This window comes from Protomyctophum parallelum (genome assembly GCF_964188405.1).
Source record: "Protomyctophum parallelum genome assembly, chromosome: 12".
NCBI classification, from domain to species: domain Eukaryota; kingdom Metazoa; phylum Chordata; class Actinopteri; order Myctophiformes; family Myctophidae; genus Protomyctophum; species Protomyctophum parallelum.
This window is the reverse complement of record NC_139712.1, coordinates 17,719,972-17,738,547: the sequence shown is the minus strand read 5'-3', so window position 1 is coordinate 17,738,547 and position 18,576 is coordinate 17,719,972. Positions and strand designations below refer to the sequence as shown.

The window sequence follows — 18,576 nt, the reverse complement described above, 5'->3', positions numbered from 1 at the left end:
CAGAAGGCAATGCTCTATCTACCGAGCAATCTTCCTTCCTACTCTCACATCATGAAGTGTGGGTCATGAACAATATTCAAGGCTTGACATTACATCAGATAAAGTCTACATGTCATCAGATTAAAACATCATCCAAAGTCATCCAATCAATACATCCATACATTCAGTTACAAAACAATCCTGGAGGCGAACCCGGGGCCTCTCATCAATAAACCACCCCACTAAAACCACCCCAGTCGGCCACAGAGCCGTGTTCATACAAGTACGCCGCAGTGCAGTCACATATCGCAATACCTTTAAGACGCCTGAGGGGCGAGCACACATCCGATTCCTCGTTGACGGCAGACTGCTGGGCGAGCGCTGGCACTTTGTCATGGGGGGTCAGATCAACATGGAATGAATTCTGTACTTCCCATATAAGGAGCATGCCTTGAGTGTACAGGGTTTGATGAGGGCCCAGGTAGGGCCGGGCCTTAATTTTCGGGCCTGTTGAGAACTCTAGTTTTCGCTGGCTGCCGGGTGCGGCTGCACTAATAACTTTGGGGCAGGCCCGTCTAGAGTTTGAATGGACAGGTATAAGTCAAAAGGGAGACATCGAAGAGGAATGATGGATGGGGAAGGATCAACACTCAACAGGTTCTGACATATATCCATACTGTATATGGAGATCTAAGGGTTTGAGGTTTGAGGTCAGGTGAGTTGCTGGCCAATATCGATGACATCAGGGATCTCCATATAACTGCGACAGCAGATCGCATTTACTATATATCCATCCCTGATGATGTCACGTGATGTCACAATGACTTGGCCACCATATATGGGGCCTGAATCTGATGTCACGTGATGTCACGCTGACCTGGGCACCTGGGGGCTTGCCTGGGGTGACCAGGGGGCTGATGTCACATGATGTCACGATGACCTGGGGGCTTGCCTGCATGGGGTGACCAGGGGGCTGATGTCACATGATGTCACGATGACCTGGGGGCTTGCCTGGGGTGAGCGGCGGGGATTTGAGTTAGGTGACGTGTCAGAGTGACGGGGAATGTGGATTAGGTGTCAAAAACGCAAGGTTTCATAGTTAACTGCGACCTCCGGTCACAATCAACCGTTAACCAATATCCATAAAATAATACATGCATTACATTTACCTGGGCTGGGTTTCATATAAAGTGACTATAATGCTAGAGTGGGCCAGTTTAATCGCGGGTGCAGTCTCTTCAAGTCCATAGTTTTTCTCCTTTTGAGTTCAGTTTTCACTTGTCTATAAACAGTGTCTGCCCCTGGCCTGGAGATCAGGCTTGCAGAGTCTGTGTCTCGTTTCAAATCGCTCCTAAAGACTAATTTTTACAAAGCTGCGTTTAACCCCTTACCCATGTGATTTGTGACTTTTTAAATTTGTTTTCTTCGGTTGTGTTTTATTGACTTATTGATTTCTTGTATTGCATTTTGTACCTTTTTAATCCATGCTGTTTTTATATATGTTCTGTTAAGCACGAATAAAGCTTTAATATTATTATTATTATTATATAGTTTGTTGTACAACTAAAGTATCTTTTAACAGATATAGGGTAAAGAGAGAGAATAATAACAAAATAATAAATAATATTAAACAGGTATTAATGCACATTGCACAGTTCAGGGATTAAAGCACCAAAAACTAAAGGACTGTGAATTATAATTGTATTGTATTATAATTGTAATTAATAGTGATGCCAATTTGAAAATAATGAATGGTATCTTCAAATGCAAGGACGATGGATGTCTATATGTTTTTAGGAAAAAGAAAAATAGAGACCATGGCGTCCTCTGGTGGCCTGGGCACATCTCTTTCTCTCTTTCTCGCACACACACACGCACGCACGCACACACACACACACACACACACACACACACACACACACACACACACACACACACACACACACACACACACACACACACACACACACACACTTTTAAATAAATATGATACCGGCAATTCAGGTAAAATGTACAGCACAAACAACATGACAAATATACAGAAAAACAACAATACAACAACAACAACAACGATATCAAGGTTCGGGTAGTCTCGCGTTGCCAGACTGTTTTGTTGCCTCTCGTCTGTGGCACTTCCGGGTAATGGTGATGACATCACTGACGACACCTTGGTGCGTATGTCCTAGCCTGCTGTGTGTGTGTGTGTGTGTGTGTCTGGTAAGGGCTGCTGCTGGAGACATGATGATGGCAAAACAACCGGCCTGAAAAGAAAACAACACGACTGTGAGCCAGGGCATTTTACCAGCTTACAAGACACACTGGGAGCCGACACACAAAAAAGGAGTGGACGGTAAAATGAAAAAGAGACATGTGTTTTTCTGGCTTCGTTCCCTCGCCATGAATGACTTTCTGTCGTTGACAATACATGTTTACTAGCTCTGAACCATTGAAGTGGGTTTATAGTCAAGCTCTCTGTGTGATGGCGGACGCCAGGCTAACAAAACGACTGCGTCGCAGGAACGCTGGCCGCGAGCAAAAATGACGCATTTTCACATGTGAAAAGTGTCGACGCGACGCGCGGCGATACTTTTTCCAGGCGAAAATGCGTCAAATTTTGTTGAGCGACGTTTTGTTGAAAGGGTCGCACGAAGTCAAAGCTGCTAAACTAGCAGTTGGATTGGATGGATGTAACTATGAGCTGGTGTTGTTGTTTAGCTTTATTTATTCGCGTTATGACTTGAAAATTGATATTATAACTCTTATTGATAACGGGTACATGAAACAGTTCTCCTAACTTGTTAAGTCGCGCAGGCGCAGCGTTTTAAAGTAAGTTGTTTTCTATTTAGCCAACCTGGTTGGCTAAAGGTTGCTAAGCTGCTCGCACTCAGGTAGAGGACCGTTACACCGCAATTGGTGTCCGGTCGAATACTGTGTCTCTGAAGTTGGCTGCGAAAAGATTTGTTTGGGGTTTTTAGATGGCACTTGTGGGGGCATAGCATTTTATTGACTTTTAGCACGAAATAATACTACGTCTCAGCAATAATCTTAACACCATTTACCATAAATGTACTAAAGGTTCAGATCAGATCTCTCAGAACTCACAGTTGCAAATGGGTCACCTATTGTCCCGTAGCATTAACTTAAACTTAAAGCTAACGTACTTGGCATATCAACCTGACTATCTGCAAATTATACTTTATGAGCTCATTAACTATAGCTTTGATTTCTCAAATGTTTCTCCACTGTTTTGGTGCCGGTCCAAACTAAATTATGTAACTTAGAAGTGTATTAGATGTATCTGGTAAGTTCAGTCCATTGTATTTTGTAAGTGTTTAACTTAAGTCAGTTGTTGGGAGTGGTTTGGGATATTAACAAGCTGTTCTTAACTTCTGAATTACATGGAAAGAAAGAAAGAAAGAGAAAGAGAGAGAATGCAAGCAAGCAGACTACTGCTGATGTGCCAGACAGCCAGGCACATATTTCCCACAGAGTTGTGATTTGTTTGCAAGGTTTGTGTTTGGTCACTGTAGCTGAGTCAATATGGATAAACATAGGCCTGCCGTGAGGCATGCTGTTATTTCTTGCTGCCTAGCTAGTGTATATTATCAAAATCACATGCATAAACAGGACAGAAGATAAACTGGACAGAAGAGTACTTACTACGGAGTAGGAAGAGCAGAGGTGAAAAGGAGTGCAATGTGTTTGTGTCACACCAATCTTGAGAACCCAAAGGCAAATAAAGGAAAAACAGCACCCTCTTTTTCCTGCAAGTCAACAGTCTGTGTCTCAAGAGACACACTGACTGGGGTGGGAATAATTTACAGGAAGTTGTCACTTGAGCAGCAACTTCTTATACTGGCTATTATACTTATTTTCTGTCATTCTTCTCTCACACCTCTTTAACCCATTTTGATCGGGAACCCGTTTTGGTGTTTGCATTATGTTATGCTTTAGTTATTGAAAAATAGCAGATCTACAAGCTCATAGCGCGCCACCGAGTGGCGCGCTACGAGCTTGTAGGTCTGCTATTTTTGAAAAATCGAAGAACGACTGACATAGAAACATAGCTTTTTCAGAAAACTGTCATGATGTAGAAGACATTTTTAGAATCTGATCTCAGGTCAGATTTCTTTTAAAGTGTTGTGTGGGCACACAATGTGTTTTAACAGACTTTCTCACGCGCGAGCACGCACGGCGCACACACTCTCTCTCTGACCTTTTGCAAAGCCTGGAAACAGCTGTTGGGAAAGCTGTAGTGTAGACTCAGACCACCCCCACTGTGTGAAACTGGTGGCGTGTGCCAAGCTAGAAACATGGTTCATGAACTGAAGGCCTGTTTGTTGTTGTACGGTCGTTGTGAGTTGGCTTAGCGTTACGTTACGTTTAGTTATCCAAGGAGTGCGCAAGCAATGAAAACGGATGGACGGTTGAGTCACGTTCTCATTACTGAAGGTTAAATCAGACCAATGTTGAGAACTTTTGGGAGGTGGTGCGTGGTTGCATGCATAAGCTTCTGCAGTGCAGCCTGAGCCGTCTAGACTGATTGATCTGCACTTCTGATGGGATTTAATAAGCAGAGACTGTTAAAATGCTTAGACACAACAAGCCCATATTCACTCCGACAGATCAACAACAGAGCTGCAAGGATGGGACACTTTGCCTCATGTTTTCTGAACTTGATAGTGGCGGAGGATGGAGGTTATGACTTGGCTTTTTTTTTGTGTTGCAGCCTGGATTCGCAGAGCTGGGGTGTGGACCGAGAGAGGGGGAGAGACTTTAGCCCTTTTCATGTAAGGGAACACCCCACTGACATCATGGTCTCCCCTGATGTTTGTGGTGAGCACAGCTCTCACACTGGGCGAGTGTGCGTGCGTGTGTGTGTGTGTGTAGTGTGTGTGTGCGTGCGTGTATAAACTGTCATGTGGGTGAAATAAGAGAGCTTTAGGCTCACTGTACGAACCCAAATGCTTAAGGTCTGTCAACAACCTTCCCCAGCAAAAAAGCTTGTGCGTGATCTTGCACACAGACGTCACGCAAGCACTCGCTCTGCAAAATCTGAAATGCATATTGCAGGGGGTTGACGTCCATAAATGCTCAGAATATCTGTGTGTCGGTTTATCCGTCTGCCTTTCTTGTACATAAACTCAGGAAGCGTCCGACCGATCAACTGCAAACTTGCTGTGTTTATCGACAAGGACCCATGTGTGTTTTGTGCTGAGTGGGAATTCGGTTGGATCCACGGTTTTCCAGAAACAAATCCATACATCTCTGTCTGTATGTGTGTGTGTTTAATATTGTATTTCACACTACAGGAGTCTTTAAAATCGACTGTCATTACATCTTCGTGGCTTTCACACTAAACGATTGGTCGCCGAGTCGCCGACTAGGTATAACACGCTGCAAGAATTCACCAAGATGCGATCGAGACCCAATACATATAGGCTACATAATTTGTTTTTATTCCTATTCATTTTGACATCTCACGTACGCGCAGTATGCCGTGATACAAGTGCGAGACCCGAGACCGACACAGGACATCTCTCTCTCTCTCTCTCTCTCTCTCTCTGCGTGCACACACATGAATAGGCTACACAGGGCGAATGTGTATGATAGCGTAGCCCAGAGTAATCTAGTGAGAGAGTAATGACACTGCCGTTGACTCTCATTGTAACAATGGAATGCGGAAGTGCTCATTCTATCTCAATGGAATAGTTCCAGCCATAGGAGCAATGTTTGGAACAAGCTTTGCGGTGAGATCAAAGTGTGTCACCACTCTCTTACTAGATTACTCTGGCATAGCCTACGTGCGTGAGACAGGACGTTAAATCTTGATTCTCATTAAATAATTATGTGTCTCTCTCCGTATGTGTACGCACGCGCGCGCACACAGTGCACGAGGTCCAAAAGTTTGCAGCGTTGATGTGGTTTATCAACATTATTCAAGTGAAATGCTTATGCGTAACGGCAATATTGGGCTAATATAGCTAACAATATGTACGACACAGGGATTTACAGACGGAATAAAGGTTATATATCTTATCATCTATCGATATTCGACTCTCAACAGACAGACAGACAGCAGTGCTGTGAACACTGAGCATTGAGCACAGCTGTCCTGTGCGATCATTGGCTGTAGCCTTCAGGCCTTCTCGGGATGCAGTCGCAACCCAGTTCATACTGTATGATGTCCAGTCAACCCAGTTCATACTGTATGATGTCCAGTCAACCCAGTTCATACTGTATGATGTCCAGTCGGCAACAGAGTCAAATATCAAACCGGCTAGATATTCAGAAACGCTTGGGAAGGCGTCGGCGAGCGCTTTTATCGCCGCTGGATCTTCTCACAGCTCCTTTCACACACAGCGAGCAAAAACTCGGTGATCAAAGCCCCGATCTTGCGTCAGATCGGGAGTTTTGTCGACGAGCGCCAAAAATGCTCCCCGACAGCATAATCGGGGCAGATATCGTACAGTGTGTGTACGAGCCATTATTATAGTGCAACTGAACAGACTTCAGTAGTCTACTTGAAGTGGACAAGCCAACAGTCTCTGTATGGTCAGAGCCTAAAAGATGAACAAGGGTCAAATAAAATTAAACAGTGATCTGTCTTTCTGGAAATGTTTTCCACTGCCTTGTCGGTCGTGCAGTGGCCGTTGCCAGCTTCCCATAGTAAGATACACACTATGCTATTAACCCATTTAGGCCCTGACGTAAAAAAAAAAGGCCTATATCACTCAATATCTCATGTCAAGGACTCCAACAATTACATGTAATTGCTTTGATTTAAAATCAGTCGCCCTGAAAGAATATTATTCCAAGGTTTGTGCCACATTTCCTTTCCACGTTTTTGAGTGGTGCAACCACTCCTACAACGAGCAATGTCCGTATGCGCGTGTATCTGAGCACGAGTATATGACTTATTAGTACCAGTAGGGGGCGCCAGAAACAGAGAGAGGGATAGTGCTGTGCCTGCTGCCTGCTAATGAGAGAGAGAGAGGTGGGGCGCGCTATGAGCTTGTAGATCTGTTATTTTTCAATAGTTAAAGTTTTAAATAATGCTTAAAACACCAAAAGGGGTTTCCGCGCAGAACGAGTTAAGAAAATTGGGTTTACAGTTACACTACCTAAAGTTTTCCCAGTTTGTCTCTTTATCAGCTATACAGTTTCAGATTCAATTCTTTAGTTTCTTTTAAAAGCCAAGCCTTTTTATAGCTCATTTGTGAGTTCATAATTCATATGATAGATTTTGTGGCCACGGCTCTACTAGCCAGTGAAAATGCAGCTGTGGTGCTTGTAGTATGTTGATAATATGGCCTTTAGCTGATGGTTAGAGAGCCCGTCTGAGGAGACAAAGGTCTCTGGTTCCATTCCAATGTCAGACTGAGCAAGAAACTTAACAGTTTGACTCCATAAAACGCATTACCCGCATTTTAATCAAATATTCTACGCTGCCAAGATTGTTTTATTACCTTTAGAGCATATGCTGAAGTGTTTGGGCTTTTGATCCGTGAAAATCCGGCGAAAAATTATCCGTCCATTTGTTATGATAATCGGCACCAGCGGCCATGATGGTGAGGCACAAGATCCGCCTCTAAGAGGCAAACCCCCCCGTCCACTTGTATTGGACTCAATTTCCCAGAAGCCCTAGCAGCCCAGTGCATGGGTTGATTTCCAGTTTCGTCATCATAATGTGACGGCATCGTCACCAGGTCTGCGACAAAGCCGCTGTTTCTTTTTAATTATTAAAATACGGCGAATTAAACGCATAAAAGGCGGATTTAGCGTATTAAGCAGGCGTCGGCCTGTCACTCCGTGGCGCGCTATGAGCTTGTAGATCTGCTATGTTTTAAAAATCGAAGAACGACTGACATAGAAACATAGCTTTTTCAGAAAACTGTCAGGATGTAGAAGACATTTTTAGAATCTGATCTCGGGTCAAAATGGGTTTTAACACTCAACTGTCTGCTCCCAGAGTGCTTCAACTGAGGCTGCTCACGACTCCTATGTTGGGTAAAATGCATAGGACAAATTTAATGTATGTTATTATAATGCACTTTCTGCTTGCCTGTCATTGTCGGGTAGGTAGAAAAGTAACGGTTAAGATACTGTTTTAGCCCATTGGGATTATGCTAGCTTAGCGCTCACAGACGGCATCCATCTATACATTCGCACTGCAGTGTGTCGGTTAGGCCCATGTTGTGTCTTTCAATAGGGCATAGCAGTGGGCGTGGTTTTCTGGTTCCACTGAAAAATCGCCAATTATGTATTTCCCATAAAGGTTACCATGATGAAACCCTTGATTCTGTTGAAAAAAGAGAGGGGGAAAAAATCACACCTGTGTGAAGTGAGCGGTGCAACTATACATTTATTGTTGAGACCGCTAGGTCGCACTTGCTATGAAAACGAGCAGTAACGCTCAACACATCACCATCTTTATGCGCACACACACACACACACACACACACACCGCACCGCCCACAGCTTCTCAGCTTCGGAGAAACAGCGGAGCCAATAGTCATTCAACCAGGAAATGTCGCATCACGATTTTGCTTATTCCTTCTAAATTTCGGTATATAAAATATAGCTATAACTCGTCGAATCTCTTAGTTACATCAATATTGTTCTTATAAAATAGTTGGTTTGTGCCCAAGTATAAGATCGCTTTAAGTCATTTTGACTGCCAGGGACTTTCCTATCCATTTCCCATGATGGTGATGTGTTAGTTAGCACTACATTCAATAAATACCCTTTTGTTTAGCATGTTTCATTTTTTTCACAGAATCAAAGGTTTTATGGTCATGACTCGCCAGGATCCTGGATGGCTTTTTTGTAAATCTCTATGGGGGAAAAATGGTTTGAGGTTAGGTTAGGTTTGGGGGTCAGGTTTGGGGTGGGTTTTGGGGTCAGGTTTGGGGTGGGTTTTGGGGTCAGGTCTGGGGTGGGTTTTGGGGTCAGGTCTGGGGTGGGTTTTGGGGTCAAGTTTGGGGTGGGTTTTGGGGTCAGGTCTGGGGTGGGTTTTGGGGTCAGGTCTGGGGTGGGTTTTGGGGTCAAGTTTGGGGTGGGTTTTGGGGTCAGGTCTGGGGTGGGTTTTGGGGTCAGGTCTGGGGTGGGTTTTGGGGTCAGGTCTGGGGTGGGTTTTGGGGTCAGGTCTGGGGTGGGTTTTGGGGTCAAGTTTGGGGTGGGTTTTGGGGTCAGACTCATAGTACGTCGGACCAAACCCATGCATCTCCGCCCACTGCTATGCCCTATAATATAGTGTGTCCGTTTCAGCCCGCCATTTATATTGAGGAGCCCTGCATTGTGTATCAGAGCAGTGATCTGTCTTGTAAGCACACCCTCCCCCCCCCCCCCCCCCCCACAGAACTCACTGCTGGCTTTCTCTCTTTCTCATTTTGTTGTCTTGACTATCGCGTCGGGGCAACATGACCTAGCCTTTCACAACATTCTTGTTTTATAGTTATACATGCCTTTCATGATAAGGAATGAATGAAAGCAGAAAGATTCCATGTAAGGTTAATGTCATTCCCAGATCCGTCAGGGTTATTAAAGTACTCTTGCATAACTGGACTTGTTTCTGTTACCCAAGTTTGTAGCTATTGTCCTAATAACGGTTTGTTTATTTGATGCTTCTGGTGGTGTGTGATAATGATCATCACATGGCTGACAGGCTGAGACAATCGATGTATTTATTTTCCCCTCTCATATCGGAGGCTTTTTATGTAGGCGTACAGTAACTACAGTGATCAAGGCTTCATGGAAGGTCAAGTGGATCTGATTCAAACATGCTGTGTTTATCTCACTGTGTGCGTGCGTGTTAGACGTTTATCTTAAGTGCCACTGTGGCAAACCTTTTGAAGACTAAGAATAACATGATGCATGCTAATGCTTTATTTTTAAGTACGGTAATAGTTCAAACTAGCGAATGATGAAAACCTTGTCTTGAGGTACAGCACTTACAGCATACTACTAGTCTACTGCTGTCTACGGCCTATATGACAAGTTGCTCTTGAATGGGACTTGATTTACAGATTAACCCATTTTGACCTGAGATCAGATTCTAAAAATGTCTTCTATATCCTGACAGTTTTCTGAAAAAGTCAGTCGTTCTTCAAAAATAGCAGACCTACAAGACCTACAAGCTCATAGCGCGCCACTCGGTGGCGCGCTATGAGCTTGTAGATCTGCTATTTTTCAATAGCTAAAGCATAACATAATGCTAACACAAAGGGGTTCCCGCCCCAAAATGGGTTGAAGAGTAAGACCACAAGTGGATGTCCCCTTTCTCTTTTGTATATATGTTTTATATATATATATTTTTTTAAGATATTTTTTTGCGGCTTACGCCTTTTATTGATTTTTGAAGGGACAGACAGTAGGCTGACAGGAAACGGGAGAGAGATGGGGGGATGACATGCAGTAAAGGCCGTGTCGGGTCCGGGAGTCGAACCCGCGGCACACTGCGACTGGATTACCAGTCCGGTGCCCAGACCGTTACGCTACGGCCTGGGCCTATATGTTTTATATTAATCGATATGTTTCATTGTTATATTTATACTATCTTGAAGAATTTAATATAGAACCACAATGGAGCCGAGTCCCCATGACTTCTTTGTGTTAACCCATTTTGGGCGGGAAGCCGGGAACCCCTTTTAGTGTTTGAGCATTATGTTATACTTTAGCTATTGAAAAATAGCAGATCTACAAGCTAGTAGGTCTGCTATTTTTGAAAAATCGAAGAACGACTGACATAGAAACATAGCTTTTTCAGAAAACTGTCGGGATGTAGAAGACATTTTTAGAATCTGATCTCAGGTCAGAAAGTTCCTAGCCTAAATGTTTGACTGCACCGCATGCTGTCTGACTACTCAAGTATTCGATCAATAAAAGCCAGAGCTAGAGAATAGATGAAGCCTACCCTTGCACAGTTGCTGTAGAATTTCAGGTGATGGTGTTATGATGACTCAACATAATTACGTAAGGACTTCACCCTGGTTGCTGACCTAGCTGTGCATCCTACTTGTGTTTGCAAGATGCTCTTTTTGTTTCCGACCGAAGGTTGCAGTTAAACCCATTTTGACCTGAGATCAGATTATAAAAATGTCTTCTAAATCCTGACAGTTTTCTGAAAAAGCTTTGTTTCTGTCAGTCGTTCTTCGATTTTTCAAAAATAGCTCATGATTTGTCACGACAAGAATTGGCTTTGTCCGCCGCGTAAACGTCTTTAAATAAATACTTTCTGAAAAGTCTATGAGGAAAATGAACAGGGATTTATTTTCCGGGTCTCTCGAGGGGGGGCGGGACTGCGACACTCTATAGACAGTGTGCACTGACAGGTCTTCTAGAGTAGATGGGTGGAGGAGAGATGGTGGCAGGCCAGTCTTGTGTCTATGCTGACTGCTAGCCTATACCACCGTCCCACTTCGTTTCACAATATGACGGGCGATGTAATGTTCATTGATTTTGAAGCTGCTGCAGAATTAGAATAGCATTTTATTTTTCGACACAAATCATTTTAAACATTGATTTTTCTTTCAAACGGGCAACAGCAGTGCCAGCAGTTTTCTTTATAGAGAACCAACAGGGTGCTTAGTGTAAAACCGAACATTCAATAATACTGAGTCCCTTTTCGCACTTTTCTGCTGTCTCACTTCTTGGTCCACTTGAACTTTGACTCAGTTAACACCCTGAGCGGCATGAACGGAGTTCTATCGTCCTATCAAATGGTAATTCATTTACAGATTAGATAAGTGTACAGATTAGGGAGTAGATTCATTTACAGATTAGATAAATGTACAGATTAGATAAGTATACAGATTAGGGAGTAGATTCATTTACAGATTAGATAAGTGTACAGATTAGGGAGTAGATTCATTTACAGATTAGATAAGTGTACACATTAGATAAGTGTACAGATTAGGGAGTAGATTCATTTACAGATTAGATAAGTGTACAGATTAGATAAGTGTACAGATTAGGGAGTAGATTAATTTACAGATTAGATAAGTGTACAGATTAGGGAGTAGATTCATTTACAGATTAGATAAGTATACAGATTAGGGAGTAGATTCATTTACAGATTAGATAAGTGTACAGATTAGATAAGTATACAGATTAGGGAGTAGATTCATTTACAGATTAGATAAGTGTACAGATTAGATAAGTGTACAGATTAGGGAGTAGATTCATTTACAGATTAGATAAGTGTACAGATTAGATAAGTATACAGATTAGGGAGTAGATTCATTTACAGATTAGATAAGTGTACAGATTAGATAAGTGTACAGATTATGGAGTAGATTCATTTACAGATTAGATAAATGTACAGATTAGGGAGTAGATTCATTTACAGATTAGATAAGTGTACAGATTAGGGAGTAGATTCATTTACAGATTAGATAAGTGTACAGATTAGGGAGTAGATTCATTTACAGATTAGATAAGTGTGCAGATTAGATAAGTATACAGATTAGGGAGTAGATTCATTTACAGATTAGATAAATGTACAGATTAGATAAGTGTACAGATTAGGGAGTAGATTCATTTACAGATTAGATAAGTATACAGATTAGGGAGTAGATTCATTTACAGATTAGATAAGTATACAGATTAGGGAGTAGATTCATTTACAGATTAGATAAATGTACAGATTAGATAAGTGTACAGATTAGATAAGTATACAGATTAGGGAGTAGATTCATTTACAGATTAGATAAATGTACAGATTAGATAAGTGTACAGATTAGGGAGTAGATTCATTTACAGATTAGATAAGTGTACAGATTAGGGAGTAGATTCATTTACAGATTAGATAAATGTACAGATTAGATAAGTATACAGATTAGGGAGTAGATTCATTTACATATTAGATAAATGTACAGATTAGATAAGTGTACAGATTAGGGAGTAGATTCATTTACAGATTAGATAAGTGTACAGATTAGGGAGTAGATTCATTTACAGATTAGATAAGTGTACAGATTAGGGAGTAGATTCATTTACAGATTAGATAAGTGTACACATTAGATAAGTGTACAGATTAGGGAGTAGATTCATTTACAGATTAGATAAATGTACAGATTAGATAAATGTACAGATTAGGGAGTAGATTCATTTACAGATTAGATAAGTGTACAGATTAGGGAGTAGATTCATTTACAGATTAGATAAGTGTACAGATTAGGGAGTAGATTAATTTACAGATTAGATAAGTGTACAGATTAGGGAGTAGATTCATTTACAGATTAGATAAGTGTACAGATTAGGGAGTAGATTCATTTACAGATTAGATAAGTGTACAGATTAGGGAGTAGATTCATTTACAGATTAGATAAGTGTACAGATTAGGGAGTAGATTCATTTACAGATTAGATAAGTGTACAGATTAGGGAGTAGATTCAAGCACAGGACTTTATATATAGATAAGTGTACAGATTAGGGAGTAGATTAGATAAGTGTACAGATTAGGGAGTAGATTAGATTAGATAAGTGTACAGATTAGGGAGTAGATTAGATTAGATAAGTGTACAGATTAGGGAGTAGATTCAAGCACAGGACTTTATATATAGCCCAGGGAGTAAGGTATAAAAGTATGGGTATTGGTCTCTTCCAGAGATGTTTAACATTGGGTCATTCCGGTACGTCCTTAGTCTAGATTCTAGAGTCTAGATACTGATACACTGATACACTATACCGTCTAGAATCTAGACGGTATAGTGTATCAGTAACCAGACGTGACCTATTGACCCCTGGGTGCTTCTTGGGTGGGGGGGGGGGGGGCGGAGAGAGTGGATTAACAGCCTGGCTAATATTCCTTTTCATTAGTCATTAGTCAGGGCCTTGGAGAGTGGTGGCAGACGAGCGCTGGATCCTGTCGCAGTGTCTCGGCCCCAGACCCGAACTCCCTGCCTGGTTTGCCCCCTCGTGTGCTAATCGTTGTGAGCTTCCTTACTACTGTAATCTGAAAGTGGAATCATTGTCTAATTTTCTAGTCTAGTTGATTTTATTATCTCTGAAGAATCCATAATTTGCCCTCCAACCATACCTAGCTAGTAGCTACTATGAGAATAGGAATGTACTTTTTTTGACTAGACGATCTAAACCAGCATGTAATATTGTGTGACTGTTTTGTTGAACTTGGCAGAGACGGGGCTGTTGTTTGTCGTCAAGAGTTAATAGGGTTAATGATGGTCATAAGGCCTATGGTCTCATAGGGTTAATGATGGTCATATTAAGCTGAGCATGTGGGTGTGGCCACTGGCCATAGTCTGAGAAAATAAATGAGAACATAATTATCTGCGCTCTGCTGTAATTTTAAATAAATGGTTATGGCTTGGGAAGTTTAGTCTTTCAGTCTCTCTCACTGTCTCTGTCTGTCTTTCTCTCTCGTTTGTGTGTGTGTGTGTGTGTGTGTGTGTGTGTGTGTGTGTGTGTGTGTGTGTGTGTGTGTGAATTTAGACATCAGAACCTGTTTACTTAATGTTGAGTATTACAAAACATGGTGTTCTGTGCCTGTAGAGAGAGCCATATAGAAGTTACTAGGGTACCCTATGAGTATTTAAAGTTAAAGATCACCATGGGAGGCGTTTAGGTAAGGAAGAAGTCTTATTTATTAATATTTACAACTCTTAACACATTGTATGCTAGAGTTTTCTATTTGCTCAGGCTTGCTGGTGCTAAGCGATTAACATTGGACTTTTGAACTTTTTAGGGGCCCACAGCGAGGGGCCTCTTATAGCGAGAATCACATCGCATAAATAAAAAGTAGGCCAAACATGTCCACTTCAATTTAAAAAAAAAATTATGATTCTACCATCTTCCATTCTGGAGATATTGACCTTTTTCTAAAACCTGCTTTTGAAGGCACGCTGCTCGCTTGAAAAAACAGCAGAGATATGGAAGGTTGAAGTTGACAGACATTGACAGACAGATATAAAAATGAACACAAATAATATCATATACATACTACACACTGAATGAAAGCCCTGAATGTCTACTTTTAGGAGGAAAACAAATACACATGGTCCCATGTATAGTTTGTCAGTAATTGGCTATTGAATGCAGCTTGCGCCCACCAGAGAGGATTTCAGAAAATGCATGGACCAGAAGAACTATTATTCACAAAATAAGGCCTATAGCGAAATGTACATACTATATACCGTATGAAACAGAAGACTCTCTGCTTTCATAAGAAAAATACTTCTACTGTAATAATAATGAAAATCACACCCCTGTGAAGTGAGCAGTGCAATGTTGCGCAACATTGCACTGCTCACATACGATAGTATAACGGTGAGATGCGTTACTGGATCGGTGAGTTTAGTGGTTGAGGTTGACATGTCTGGACATGTTTGAGGAAAGAAGCACAGGAGAGAGAGATGATCAAATAACTGGCTGCTTTGTTGGACAACGCTATCTTCACTTTGTTTGGGCAAAGAAGCAGAGATCAGCGATGGAAAAGAGTTTTATCCACGGCAGATAAGTAATGACGTATTATCGAGGGACCGCCATGATCAACTAACTGCCTGGGACCGAGGCTACGTTGTCACCAGCCAATGCAGCCATCGCTATCCGTTGTGTGATTGTAGCCTTTTTATTCATTATAATTGCAGTGATAAGACCTATATCACAGCCGGGCGTCTCTCTCGATACCGTGGATATAGCCTGCATCCACAATCACACAACGGATAGCGATGATGGCTGCATTGGCTGACGAAGACGTAGGCAGTAAGTTGATCATGGCGGTCCTTCGATAATACGTCATTACTTATCTGCCGTGGATATAAAGCTCTTTTCCATCGCTGATCGTGCTTCTTGCCCAAACAAACAAAGTGAAGACGCGATGGCGATCCACACAACGGATAGCGATGGCTGGTGAAGACTGAAGACGTAGCCAGGCAGTTAGTTGATCATGGCGTGTGCCGTGTGCGTGTTGAAAACGTTATGAAATGGCGATCGTTGAAGATTATTCTTGGTTTATATACTGGCAGAGGGCAAATCGACACGACTGCGTTATATCTTTTTCCGAGAATGAGAGAGGTGCAAGGCGATTACAAGGCGCAGTGTGGCCTGGGGCCAGGGAACTCAAACTGCAATGCGATCCGGGCAGAAGAGACTCAGACTCCCCCCACAAAGATTCCTCGGGAGAAACCATGTAGAAACAGGAGGGGAGGGGGAATCGAGTGTATTCACAGACACTAGACTACTACTAGATGGGTAACTCCATTTTAGATGCCCTGACATCTGCGTTGGTCTATGCCGTTGCCGTGCAGACCCATACGTGTAATGGAGGCATTGGAGGAGGGAGCGTCTTCGCCACAGACAGACCTCTTTTCAGGAGGGAGGGGCTTTTTACTCCCGGATCACATATTGGAGCTTCCTGGAGACGATCGCTGTTATTTTCCTCGGTGTCCTGGAGCATAGGACGTTGATGTACAGTAAGCAATAAAAAAACGTATAAAACGTATACATACGCTTCGCGCGTACGGCGTTCGATATTAATAAAGCGTATGGATACGTTTCCAGCATTTTTTGTGTTAATAATAACGTCGGCATTCGGTCATTTCGGGTTTTGTAGGGGTTTTGTATCAGTCGGACTGGTGCTTTTCGGTTCGGAGCTAGAATTACTATAATAGTGGTGGGTCCATTCGGTTCTGGGTAAATTCTTTGCGGGTCTATTTGGGGACAGGTTGGTCTGGTTGTACCCGTGAAGACCTCTAGGCCTTGTTTATACCAACATGTTTTGACCTATTACGGTCTTCATCAGTAAGACCTTCATCAGTAAGACCACTATAGGTTGAAAGATATTGAGTGCCCGGATCTCCTCATTGTTTTATCCAATGGTTTTTATTGGCCGATGTTTAGGGACCATTGTAATTTTATTATCATTTTGTTGTAATTTTATATCCACTTGACTCCACAAATATTCAACTCGGCAAATGTAGCCTAAAGCACAATATACAAAGCGTGCGTGAAATGCTAAGCACGTTGGTCCATGTTATGCACATTCTTCAATTCAGGGGTGACTAAGCTTTTCCTTCCACGCACTTTATGTCCAGCCCGGGAGACCCCCCCCCCTGTCGGGTCAAAAGAGGCTTGGACTACTTATGCATTGACCGAAGCATGAGGTCAGTCCGTTGCTCTCTCCAGGTTGGTTGAGAGAGTGTAGCGCCCAGGATTACATGAAGATAATCAACACTGGGTGAAAATTGAAAAAATGGGTTACTTATAAATATCATCATGGGATGGTGCATGTACATGATTACCCTGATTTAACACATTTTGGGCGGGAACCCCTTTTGGTGTTTTAAACATGTTATAATTTAGCTATTGAAAAATAGCTAAATTATAGCTAAACTAAAAACAGATCTACAAGCTCATAGCGCGCCACCGAGTGGCGCACTACAAGCTTGTAGGTCTGCTATTTTTGAAAAATCATGAACATGTGGTGCAAAGCTTTGAATATATACTCTTTCAGACATCTTTCTTTTTTTTTAACTTTGTTTTTATTAAGGGTTTTACAGACACAAAATCAAACAAACAGAAACAACAACAACAACATGGTACAAAGACAGATTCACAACGATCACATAAACATAGAAACAAAAACAGAAACAAATAAAATAAAAACATAAAATAAAAATAAAACAAACAGATCATATAAATGCAGTTACATAATAAAAGAAATAATAATTAGAACCTTGTTTTGGGAATGCTTTTTAACTTTTCCTTTCCATCATTCTACTATGTTTCACCTCTTGTCCATTTATATAATGACCACTTTTCCCATCTTTTTTCATAGAGGTCTACTCTTATTCTTATCCTGAATGTCAACTTTTCCATGTCCTCAATATTGTCCATGATGACTCGCCATTGTTTATAGCCTGGTATGTCAGTCTTGAGCCAGTGTTTTGTGATTGCTTTCTTTCCAGCAGCTAGAAGGATTTTGACCAGATATTGGTCTCTCGGATGCACAGATTCCTCAATAAGACCCAAGTACATTACAAGGCAAGAGCAGGGGATGTCATATCCTATTACCTCACATACAGCTGTGTGGATTACCAGCCAGAAAGGTTGTATTTTTGCACAATTCCAGAAAACATGTGTATGGTCAGGATTCATGTGGTTACACTCTCTCCAACATGGTTGTTGGCTCTTAAGCTGTTTGCTCTTAATTTGGGGGGTTATAAAATACCGTATTTGGTTTTTCCATGCAAATTCCCTCCACTCCTTTGATTGGGTTGTTGTCTGGTGTTTTTCCCACATATCTTCCCACATCTGATCTGGAATTTCCTCACCCAACTCCTTTTCCCATTTATTTTTAACATATACAGTGGATGTTTTTTTGGAATCCATCAAACATGAGTACAAAACAGATATGGCTTTGGGTGTGACTCTACCATATGCCCGTTCCATAATTCGTATTATGGGGTGTATTTCTTCCGTCGGCCTTTTAATGTTTTTGTTATAATAGTCTCTCATCTGTAAATATCGGAAGAAGTCCTGATTAGTCAGGTCGTATGTACTTTTTATTTCTTCGAAGCTTTTCATTTCTCCTTTTTGAGTCAATAGGCATATGGCTGTCACACCCAAATCCCTCCA

General features: G+C 41.8%; 1 protein-coding gene across 7 annotated transcripts in view; it reads left to right on the top strand.

The window, feature by feature from the left end:
• The first annotated feature begins 2,188 nt into the window (after nucleotides 1-2,188).
• The window catches only part of wwp1 (WW domain containing E3 ubiquitin protein ligase 1), a 74,126-nt gene continuing 57,738 nt past the window's right edge, over nucleotides 2,189-18,576 (top strand). For 4 of the 7 annotated variants that reach the window (XM_083778645.1, XM_083778641.1, XM_083778640.1 and 1 more), the window contains exons 1-2: nucleotides 2,192-2,329; nucleotides 4,709-4,769. The gene's annotated coding sequence lies outside the window, so the exon portion shown is untranslated. Of the gene's footprint in view, nucleotides 2,330-4,708; nucleotides 4,816-18,576 lie in introns of all 7 variants that reach the window. The other 3 variants (XM_083778638.1, XM_083778639.1, XM_083778642.1) reach the window with 3 other exon arrangements.